The sequence below is a fragment of the Pinus tabuliformis genome, chromosome J (assembly GCF_031772625.1).
Source record: "Pinus tabuliformis cultivar Carrire ecotype Pingquan chromosome J, CPIR1, whole genome shotgun sequence".
NCBI classification, from domain to species: Eukaryota; Viridiplantae; Streptophyta; class Pinopsida; order Pinales; family Pinaceae; genus Pinus; species Pinus tabuliformis.
Window position 1 is genome coordinate 528,300,561 of NC_142295.1, and position 8,247 is coordinate 528,308,807.

The following is an 8,247-nucleotide window of genomic DNA, read 5'->3' on the forward strand; positions in this document are numbered from 1 at the left end:
TCCTAATATACACTACAAAAGAAGGCAAAGAATAGAGAAGGCGAGAAGGCATTGTCATCTTCAAGGTTATAAAAACAATCAAGGATCATCTCCTTGCCCTAGAAGAAGATCACCCGAAGAAGCAACAAATCATCCTCATCAAAAGGAGCAACCCTTTCTATTGAAGAAAGCCTTAAAAAAAAGATCATCCAAAGAGGAGGCTCTAATACATCTTCTTCAACCATCATCAAAGTAATCAAGTAGAAGAGTTAATCTTCACTTGTCAAGTATCTTTCATTCTATAATCAAGTTTGGTTAAATGAATTTGTGTTTGCAAGGAGATCTATAAATTGGTTGGGTCATCGAAATTCCTTGCATAAGGAAGGAGGATAGATATAGTCCCCGGAAGAGAAGTCATTGATACCTATGGAAAAGTCTCTGAAGGTTAAGCATTGTTTGAATGCATGTAAAAGGATCAAGGGACTCATAGGATCTTATGAAATAAGTCAAAGGTCCTCTCATCCCTATGTAGCAGGAGATGAGACAAAAAACATATATATATGAAATGCTAGAAGATATATTCTCTGAAAATGCAGAAAAGAAGGTCGTATCACTTAGACCTGATCTACACAAAATTTAAGGCATCAAAGGATGAAGGGATATCTCCATAAGATCTCAATTGGAGATCTAGAAGAGAGGATAAGAAGATAATCATCATCATTCTAACTGATAAGCAAGGTAACAAATGTCCATAGACAAGAAGGTTACCTCATTCGACAACTTATGGTCTCTATGCTAGATAGAAAAAGACAAGTTGAAGGCAAAAGTGTTGAAGATTAAAGGACTCAAACAATTGTAGAAAAAGGTAAGTTTGGTCCTCAAACAAGACAAAATAGTGTTATGGAAAGATTATGAAAATAAAGCTCATATCGTCGGAAAGATGGAGGAAGCATTCATGTGGTGGATGGAAATTCCTGAAAGAAGCATGACGAGGAAGAAGTAGCCAGATGACGAAGGTTCCATATATGTATCAAGAAGGCCACTTTCCATGGAGAAAGGAATGACGTGATGAACTAAGAAGGAAAGTGTTTGATGCCCGATGCCCTACAAAGAAAAAACTTGACTGAGTTTCATGACATCAAGGAAAGAAAGTGATCAAGCAGCTGAAGGACCCACTAGAAGAACTTGCTAATGTAAAGGGAGAGTCCCTAGCTGAGAGGGAGCTCTAACAAGTCCCTAACCAAGAGGGAGCTTGGGCAAGTTCCTAGTCAAAGGGAACTTGGGTAAATTCCTTTATGGGAAGGGGCATATCTTCCCTAGTTGAGAGGGAGAGATAGACACAACATTCTTGTCTTCACTTGGGAAGAAGGAATGGAGGATTAGGTAATCATCTGGCATCTGATGCTCTTTGAGGATGTGTAGGGAATTCAAGATAAGAGTAGGAAAGAGGACCAATATTCTTTGAGGGCTGGGAACCCAATATAAGAATAGTCCTAGAAGGTCATACTCAGTGAACACTTGGGTGGGTATGTACCTTGAGAGACAATGATGAAGGTGTCGATAGTCATTGGTCTCGCCAACATTGTGCTCTGATCTAATGAGAGATAAAGCTGTTAGTCTAGGCCTTGCAGTGGAAACAATGTTGGTTACTATGATGCTATACAGATGGGTTACCAACTCGATTCTTCTTATGAGAAATTCTTCAGATTGAGAATAACCAAGTACCATTATGAATAGCTCCCTAGTTAAGAGGGAGCGTTGAAGAAAGTGTAACTAGGTTCGGTCTTCATAATGACATGATCTTTATAAATGATGAAATAAAAGGAATACAATTATTTTTGTATGCCTTGCTACATGGGTTTCATGAGCAAGAGGCTTATTTGTTAGTGGTCCCATTGAGAGCCTTACGATTTATTATTAATGAAAGAGTTAATGTCATGTATGAAGAAGCTATTCTTGAGCCTATGTTTAAATGTATACAAGTGTATAGAAATGTCTAGAATCCCTTCAAAGACAAGCACAATCCCTCTTGAAGAAGTTGGCCTCAAAACTAGCTATAGTAGTCATGTTGGCTCACCTATAGAGACACACCCATTTAGCATGTCATGTCAGCTCAAATGTAGAGGCAAACCACTATATATATGCAGCTAGGATCACAACAGAAATGACGGAACTCAGATTCATTTGAAGTTTTTTGGAAGGTTGTCACATGAAGATTTCTGATGTCACAGGAAGATTTCAGATGTCACTTAAGAGATCTGTCCACAGTATAAAGGAAGTCTCGACCTTCTCACAATCCTAGTGATCACTATCTCAACATAGTAGACATAATCGCAGTCTTGGCATATTTTGTGATGAAGGAGGATCAAGGTGATATCACAGTGATAACCTCTCGACATACACTCTAGACGTAGTCACATTCTTGACATAATTGTGATAAGGATGATCTCGATGTGACATACATTCTAGACGTAGTCATGATCTCAACTTAGTTGCAATCATGGTCTCAGTCATAATCTTGATGAAGATCTTGGTGCATCATTCATGTCTCAGTGCAGAGATCTCATTGTTATGATGAAGCTCTTGGTGGTACAACAATGATGCAACAATGATCTTGGTGCAACTAAGATGCAACAGTAATGAACTCGGTGGTGCAATTGTGAAGGCCTTGGTGTTGCAGTAGTGATGACTTCAGTAGCAGTAATGATGATCTCAACAATGATGAAGAAGAGGTTTGGTATCTTGGCCTTGGAGTGGCTAAATAGGTCAAGGGTCATGGTCTTGGTATTCGTCAATCAGAATCTCTATAAGAAGAATTCGTGCGGGTTTTCCTCTCAAAGAGTGAGAGGTTTTGGCCCTGGCAGAAAGCCAACATCTTGTGTTCTTGTCTCTTTTGTTTTGGTAACTATTTGATAAACTAAGAAGACACACTCTAATAATAACAAAAAGAGATTGTGCTAATAAGAAAAAGTTAAAAATACCTCACAAATAGTTATCATGAAGAGAAGAATCTTATTAACTTGATTTTCCCTAGATTCTTCAACAAGTAGCCTTCCTCATCGGTTGCTTTGTTGTTGTTCATCACCCAAATGGCCTCTTAAATAACTTTGTCTGAGAATAGGTAATAGGAAGGGGGTGGGGAGGTAACACGAATTTGGCCCTACCCCGAAATATCATAAAGGTTGGAAGTGTGAGAAAACATGGATGTAGGGTCGAGGTCAGATGGAAGAGGGGAGCGTCAGGGAAGGATGGTATGCCAGAGTTGTTTAGGGGAGTGGAGAGGAAGAGTAAAATGTTCCTGTCTTCTATGAGAGACAAAGAGAGAGAAGAGGAGAGGAGAGAGATAGGGAGAGAAGGGGAAGAGAGAGAGATGGAGAAACAAAGATGGAGGGGAAAGAGTGAAGGAGAGAGAGATAGATAGATAGAGAGAGAGAGATAGTGACAGAGTTGGAGAGAAGAGAGAGAGTCCGAGTGATGGGGGTGAGAGATAGAGGGAGGTGGGAGAGAAAGGGAGAGAGAGGACTCAAGAGAGGAGACAACGACGAAGTTGGAGGGGGGGATATAGAGGGAGGGAAGAAGAAAGACATAAAGGGAGAAAGGTGGAGAGAGAGAGAGGGAGTGACAAGGGAGAGATGCAGAGAGAGTGAGGGAGAAAGCATAGCGGGAGGGAAGAGAAAGAGAAAGAGAGAGAGAGATGAGAGAAGGGGGAGAGAGAGGGGGAGAGGAAGAGGAAGGGAGAGAGAGAAAAAGGTATGGAGAGAGAATGTGTATGTTTGAGGGGTGAGATAGAGAGAGGGAATAAGAAAGAGACACATATATACAAATCTAGATATTATATAGTATTATATAATCAACTTAGATCCATCTTAACCCCAGATCTATCAAGCACTGAGAGGGATTAAATCTCTCGAGGTGCAAACCTCTTTTTTGAGTACAAAACTTGAAGAAAGGTTTAGACCTCTAGAGATTTGATCCCTCTCAGCACTTGATATATCCGGAATTAAGATAAATCTAGACTGAACAATATTTACTGATAGATATTTTGAACCCTATATTATATAAATTTTTCACAAAATCAAACTACATTTCTTCAAAAGTTCCTTTAAATTTGAACACTTCAAAATATACGAATTTAAGTATTAAAATCTTCATTTTATTCATTTATACACAAATAATTGAACAAAAATTTCAATAGCGGCAATTTTAACAAAATCAAACTACATTTCAGAAGTTCCTTTAAATTTGAACACTTTAAAATATATGAATTTAAATATTAAAATCTTCATTTTATTCTTTTATAAACAAATAATTGGACAAAAATTTCAAGAGCTGCAGCGTTTATGGTAATGTATTTGCCCTTCATAGGGTGGACAGAGCGACCGAGCTCTGCTATGTATTTTATTTGTAATTGTTACATTTTTTTTCCCGCTTGGTCAGTGATGTTTTCCGCTTGATCAAATGCAATTGTCTCTACGCAAGCTCTACTGATGGCTTCGCTTTTTGCCACTAATAAATTACAATTGTCTCTCCACGGTTTCTAACGACGCTTTATTCTCTATTCATACTGGATTTTCAGATAAAAGATTTTCAAAACTCCAATCTCCACAAATAGAAATAACCTTGGCACTGCATACACTCTGCTTTGGAAGAACCGAATCAACTGTCAGAACCTGCCATCATTATACAACCACAAGAAAATCTCACAAATATCTTCGTTGAACATATGATGGACTGATCCATTAGATGGCATGCCACGTTTCTCGGACATTGATTCAATCTCTTCCCCTTTCATTACCATCTCCATGCTACCATTCTCACAAAAGATTTTGCAAATTTAAAATTCAGAAGCATCTCGCTCATGATCAATGCAATGGCACAAGGAATGGTATCTCTACACATGCCAATGATTATATCGCTACTCAATGCGAGGAGGGGTTTCAAATTAAGGAAAGCATGAACGAGGCAGCTAAACCACTGAACCTGAACACCTATTTTTCTCTCTTGCAGGGATGTGCCGATACCAAATCACTCGAGCAAGTCCACACCCGCATACTTATAAATGGGTTCGAGCAAAATGTGTTTCTGGGGACTAAACTTGTCAGCATGTACTCCACTTTGGGATGTCTAGAGAATGCACGCCTGGTTTTTGACAGAACAAACGATCAAAACCGAAACAGTTTCATGTGGAACATGATGATTAGGTGGTATGCACGGAAGGGTTTCTGTGAGGAATCCCTTACGCTGTATTACCAAATGCAACATGCAGGCATAAACCCTGACAATTTCACCTACTCGTTTGTTCTCAAAGCGTGTGGTAGCTTATCAGCTCTGCAAGAAGGCAGTGAGATTCATCATCAGATACTTAAAAGTGGGGATGAATCAAATGTCTTTGTGAGTACCGCCCTCATAGATATGTATGCTAAATGTGGAAGTGTAGAGATTGCGCGCCAACTGTTTGACAAAATGTCTATGAGAAATGTGGTCACATGGAGTGCAATGATTGCAGGGTATTCTCAGAATGAGAATGGCAATGAGACCTTGGCACTGTTTCGTGAAATGCAAGTGGCTGGTGTGGTACCTAACTCGATTACCCTGGTCAGTGTGGTCTCCATGTGTGCTAGTTTAGCAGGTCTGAGGCAAGCCAAGTGGGTTCATGGCTATGTAATTAGAGGGGGTTTTGATTCGGATCTTTCTGTGGGGAATGCTCTCATTGATATGTATGCTAAGTGTGGGAGAATAGAGACTGCACACAAGTTGTTTGACAAAATGTCTGAAAGGGACGTGGTTTCATGGAGCGTTATGATCGTAAGGCATGCCCAGAATGGAAATGCCATTGAGGCTTTGGAACTCTTTAGGCAAATGCATTTGGCAGCTATGAAACCCGATTCGGTGACCATGGCAAGTGTGATCCCGGCGTGTGCTAATTTAGGTGCTATGCAACATGGGGTAGCCATTCATGCGTATATAATTAGAAGTGGATTTGAGTGGGATGTTTCTGTGGGGAATGCCCTCATAGACATGTATGCCAAATGTGGAAGGATAGAGACAGCATGCCAATATTTTGATAAAATGATTAAAAAGGATGTTGTGTCATGGACTTCAATGATTGGTGGATTTTCCCAGAATGGCTATGCCAACAAGTCAATAGCACTCTTTTGTCAAATGCCGCTGACAGGTGTGATGCCCAACTCTGTCACTCTGGTGAGTGTGCTCCCTGCCTGTGCACATTTATCAGCTCTGGAGCAAGGCCGGTGGATTCATGCATACACAATAAGAAATGGATTAGACTGTTATGTTTCAGTGGGAAATGCACTTGTAGATATGTATGCCAAATGTGGAAGTGTAGAAACGGCACGTTTGTTGTTTGATAAATTGCATAACAGAGATGTGGTCTCATGGAATACGATGATTACCGGGTATGGAATGCATGGCTATGGCCAGGATGCCCTTGCTCTTTTTAACCAAATGCAACAAACTGAAATGAAACCAGATTATGTGACATTCATTGGTGTCTTGTCAGCATGCCGACATGCTGGTCTGGTGGACGAAGGTAGGCAGTACTTCAATTGCATTCATCGAGATTACGGCATTCCACCCAGCATGGAACACTATGCATGCATGGTCGACCTTCTTGGTCGTGCTGGGTGTCTGGATGAGGCACAGGACTTCATAACAAGAATGCCAGTAGAACCCGGTGCTACTGTGTGGGGTGCCCTGCTTTTGGCCTGTAGAATCCATTGCAATGTAAAGCTAGCGGAATGTGCATCCAAGCGCCTTCTTGAGTTAGAGCCTAAAAACTCCGGAAATTATGTACTGCTGTCAAACATATATGCTGCAGCTGGAAGGTGGGATGATGTAGCAAATATGAGAACAATGTTGAAAAATAGTAGAGTTAAAAAGGGTCCAGGATGCAGCTGGATTGAGATTAAGAATAAAGTTCATGCATTCTTTGTGGGATACAGGTCACATCCAGAGTTGGAAAAAATCTCTGCTATGTTGGAAAGCTTGACTTTGCAGATAAAGGCGGCAGGGTATACACCTGAGACAGATTTTGTATTGCATGATGTCGAGGAGGAAGAGAAGGAGTATATTCTTTGTGGTCATAGCGAGAAACTAGCTTTAGCTTTTGGGCTTATGAACACATATCCTGGCACTCCTATCCGAATCAGTAAGAACCTCCGGGTGTGTGGTGACTGTCACAGTGCAATTAAGTTTATATCCAACATTGTTGGAAGAGAGATAATTGTGAGGGATGCAAACCGTTTTCACCATTTCAAGAATGGGATTTGTACTTGTGGGGATTACTGGTGACCATACTCGAAACAAGCAGCAAATACAAGGTTGTTTGCTAACCATTAATCCTTTTTATGGTCTATCAGTGGCAATGAATGGCTATGTGAGTAATGAGTACCCTTGCCAAGGTTTGATGTCTGACTGTACATCATATACAATGCCAGTGGCAGCCAAAACTAGAAAGCATTATATTTATTGATTGTTCATGAACATGTTCCCCAATCCCAGCGGGTTAGCAGCGTTTATCGGAAAATATGTAGATAAAGAAGAGGGTTTCTCCATACCAATTCGTTTCTTGATACAATGCAGTCTAGTAGTGATTTCCTGATACAGCAGGTTTTCATGACTGATTTTCATCTGGTTTCTGAAGTATTACCTGCTCAGTGGTTGATTGCAAGTACCTTGAACATTTCCATTATTTCAATGTCCTAGTATTTTCTTTTAGCTTCAAATCATATAAATGTAGAGTATATGAGACAGCAATGCGTAGAGAAAGGACCATTAGTGTCAAAAACGGTCAATAGCACTGGGAATTACACCATGGATGATGTATCATAGTGTGTAAAGGCATTACTGAGTGAAGTGCAAAAGCCATAAACAGAGCAAAACAAAACATAAAGCGAAACAGAGTAAATCTATGAATTTGAAAACGTAGAAAGTTGATATGTAGCTGTGGTTGATTAAAAGTTTCCGATACAACCATCAACTGCTATAAAGCCTCCAAAATTCGAAGGATGTTATCTAGAGGGAACTCTCTATAACAATGGGATACCCTGCGAAATACTGGATCCTTGTCAAGTACCCGTAAGGTAGGAAGATTCATCTCTTATATCTTCCAGGACCGATCTCTATCTAGATAAGTGAAGCTAGCTGAGCAGCCTCAAATGATATTAATACCCTTGTAGTTCCTTATTGGAAAAAAATGTGCAAAACCAATAAAAGATGGCAAATCTTGTGACGATGTTTGTACAAAGG

At 40.1% G+C, this 8,247-nt stretch overlaps 1 pseudogene; it reads left to right on the plus strand.

Moving 5' to 3' along the window:
- Nucleotides 1-4,354: 4,354 nt before the first annotated feature.
- Nucleotides 4,355-7,602, plus strand: LOC149228072 (pentatricopeptide repeat-containing protein At1g11290, chloroplastic pseudogene; annotated as a pseudogene).
- The last annotated feature ends 645 nt before the right edge of the window (nucleotides 7,603-8,247 follow it).